The 3,724-nt window shown below is 39.4% G+C and overlaps 1 protein-coding gene across 1 annotated transcript in view; it reads left to right on the top strand.

Annotated features, from left to right (window-relative positions):
• Nucleotides 1-3,724, top strand: part of rtf2 (replication termination factor 2) — a 29,782-nt gene that overhangs the window by 11,736 nt on the left and 14,322 nt on the right. The gene's annotated exons all lie outside the window — the stretch shown is intronic.

Here is a 3,724-nt window from a genome sequence, read left to right as displayed (position 1 = left end):
GGTCTTTCTGGATGGAACGTGCAGTCAAACGTGGGTTTTGACTTGCTTTTCTCACACTACTGCGAGCTGTTGTGTCTGATATTTTTCTAGGTCTTCCAGATCTTGCTTTAACTTCCACTGTTACAGCACTAAGTTTTTATTAGAATATAGTTTGGTGTTTAAAGCAGAAGGGGGGAGGTAACCTTGCCCCTTATGCCCTCATACGGAGCAAGATTCAGATTGGCCCATTTAAGCTTTCATTTCTCAAAGGCAGAGCAGGATACCTAGGGCTCGGTTTATACCTTTCGCCATTTCTAGCCACTGGGGGGGCCATAGGCAGGCTGGGGGAACTCATATTAATGTAAAAAACCTCATGAAGTGAAATTTTCATGCCGTGGGACCTTTAAATATTATATACCTAATGTTTCCCATTTTCAGGTTCTGTTACCTGCAGACCGTGTGCTGCGTCTTTTTCTGACAGGGCCTGAAGGAGACAAGACAGATATCTGCCACAAGGTGAGCAAGGTTTCATCTTTTTTCCTAGTCACTCTGTCCCTACATTCTTTGGTGGACCAATGGTTTGCCAACTGTGAGGTTTTTGTTCATTTTTCTTTATAGCTTTTATTTATTTCCATCCAGACAACTTTTCCACCACTGGCCAATGTTTGGCAGTGTTCTGCTTGTTATCAAAGTAGATGACACGCTAGCAGTCTGGCACTGGAGTGGTTCCAGATGCGCAATTCTCAGATAGATAATTCAAACAATTAGGGGTCATGGGCTTATTATAGTAACTTTAAATTTACATTCCTAATTTCTTATGCACAACCTTTATAATGTGCAGACAGCAGATTAAATCCAGTCCCTTTCGTTTCTGTGTAAGTGAAAGCATCTTGGCACACATCAGTTGTTTGACTTTGCCAAAATAGGGTCTGAAACCATAAGGGAAGTTCCAGTGCCTGTGGGAAACTAACTGTCTGCAGAGATTTTTCCTTAGATAGACTTATTAGGCGCACAGAATTGTGTGTCTTTATACCCTTGGCATGTAGGCGGACTTTGCCTGCTTCTTATTTAGTTTCACATTGGCTGCCATAGTGTAGACAATTTTTGGCAAATTTGATGACTATTCACATTTCTTAGCAAAACAGTGGAACTGTTAAGCTCACACCAGTGCTGTAAAAAGGATCTCTGTTGTTGTCTTTATCTTTCTTTCATTTAGAGGGCCACTTTTGCATTTATCTTAATGTATACAATGAAATGGCTCATTATGTAATATAATAGTCTTTGAGGGTTCACAGCCTAGGTCATAGGGTGGACATTGAGATCCAGCCTATGTCTCTCCTTCTTCCTGTTACTTTTTTTTGAAGATAAGTCTGCTTCATTTACATGCATTTGATACCCTTTACAGTAGACTCTGTGGTAATATTTCATCTTCTACCTGTACCTTAAAGCCCCATGCCCATACTCACCCAGCCCTTTTGTGTTTTTAGTGCTGTTATGGTTTGACTACACTCTAAAGCAGTGTGTTAGAAGTTTTGAAGTTAACCTATAAAGAGCAGAACCTGCAGCTTTTTGTCTCAGCAAATGGCTTTGTAAAACTGATCTGCCAATTAAAGTGCAGGGAAATATTTACAAATGTTGAGAAGCCAGTGTAACCACTTACCTTACCTGAGCTAACTCCAACCCTTTTGTTTAAATGCTTTACAGTAAAAGCCACAGTGAATTCTCTGAGTTCTTGTTATATCATTTATTTTAACTGGGAATAGTTTTTAGGCAGTCTAAATCAATGTAGGTACCTGCCTAGGGCAAGAAAAACATTGGGAAAGTTTGGTAGACCTTGACTTTCTGGATAACACCATGACCCAAATGACTGAGAACTTTAATGATTGTAAAAGTATTTTAAGAACAAAAGAACAAGTACTTTTCACTGACTGAGCATCTGTTGTACATAGGGTTTTGTGCTAATGAGCACATGTTAGTATGCTTACACACTCAACTAAGATGGTAAACATACCTGTTCAACATTAGCATGTTGGCATTGTCCCTGTGAGCATGTTAGTATGCCAAAGTTCAAATTTTGCACAAAGCACAGCCTGACAGAGCCGCAATCATGGCTATAGACTTGTTTTGAAAAGGAAAGAAAGGAGAAATTTTCAATATTGTCTTTATTTGTTTGTTTACACCTTCTACTCTCTACATAATTAAAAAAGACAGTCGTTCAGTAGTGTTTTAAGTATCAAACACTTAAACAATAGTTCAATAAATTAAACAATATAAATGCATGTTCAGTAGTTTATGTTTTGTATTTGTCTCAAACAGTATACAGTGGGGCTTGAAAGTTTGGGCACCACAGGTAAAGTTTGTATAATGTGCATAAACAAGTCAAGAAAAGATGGGAAAATATCCAAAAGGCATCAAAGGCAGATAGACATTTGTATATATGTCCACAAAGTTAGATTTTATTCTATCATTTACATTTTCAAATAACAGAAAACAAAAACATGGCGTCTGCAACAGTTTGGGCACCCTGCAGAGTTAATACCTTGTACTTCCCCCTTTGGCAAGTATCACAGCTTGGAAACGCTTCTTGTAGCCAGCCAAGAATCTTTCAATTCTTGTTTGAGGTATCTTCGCCCATTCTTCCTTATAAAAGTCTTCCAGTTCTTTGAGATTTCTGGGCTGTCTGTCACGCACTGCTCTTTTAAGGTCTAGCCATAGATTTTCAATTATGTTGAGGTCAGGAGATTGTGAAGGCCATGGCAAAAACTTCAGTTTACGCCTATTAATGTAATCCACTGTGGATTTTGAGGTGTGTTTTAGGATCATTATCCATTTGTAGAAGCCATCCTCTCTTTAACTTCAGCATTTTCACCGATGGCATCAAGTTAGCATCCAAAATTTGCTGACATTTTATTGAATCCATTTTCGTCCATCGTGAAATGTTCCCTGTGCCACTGGCTGCAATACACCCCAAAGCATGATTGATCCACCCCCCTGCTTAACAGTTGAACAGAGGTTCTTTTCATTAAATTCGGTGCCCTTTCTTCTACAAATGTACCTTTGCTCATTCCGGCCGAAAAGTTCTATTTTAACCTCATCGGTCCACAAGAACTTGTTTCCCCAATGCATCATGCTTGTCTTTATGTTCATTTTCAAACTTCAAACGCTGATTTTGTGGTAGGGACGTGAAGAAGGTTTTCTTCTGATGACTCTTCCATTAAGACATGTTTGTACAAGTATCTCTTTATAGTGGAATGGTGCACCACAACTCCAGTGTCCGCCAGGTCTTTCTGGATGGAACGTGCAGTCAAACGTGGGTTTTGACTTGCTTTTCTCACACTACTGCGAGCTGTTGTGTCTGATATTTTTCTAGGTCTTCCAGATCTTGCTTTAACTTCCACTGTTCTGATGACTTGCATTTGTTAATTACATTCCGAACAGAGGATATTGGCATCTGAAAACGCTTTGCTATCTTCTTATAGCCTTCTCCTGCTTTTTGAGCATCAACTATTTTCAGTTTCAGTTTTCTAGACTACTGCTTAGAAGAACCCATGGTGCTGATTGTTGGGCAAGGTCAGATGAGTCTGGGCATTTAAAACCTTAATTGACATCACCTGGTCTTTCCAGACAATGACTGAGAACAATCCATCACGCTGTCAGGTCTCAGCTTTCCAAAGGGGGTGGTGCATGCTATAAACTCTGCAGGTGCACAAACTTTTGCAGACGCCATTTTTTTGTTTTTCCTGTT

This window comes from Etheostoma spectabile, chromosome 4 (genome assembly GCF_008692095.1).
Source record: "Etheostoma spectabile isolate EspeVRDwgs_2016 chromosome 4, UIUC_Espe_1.0, whole genome shotgun sequence".
NCBI classification, from domain to species: Eukaryota; Metazoa; Chordata; class Actinopteri; order Perciformes; family Percidae; genus Etheostoma; species Etheostoma spectabile.
This window is presented reverse-complemented; position numbering and strand designations above follow the sequence as displayed.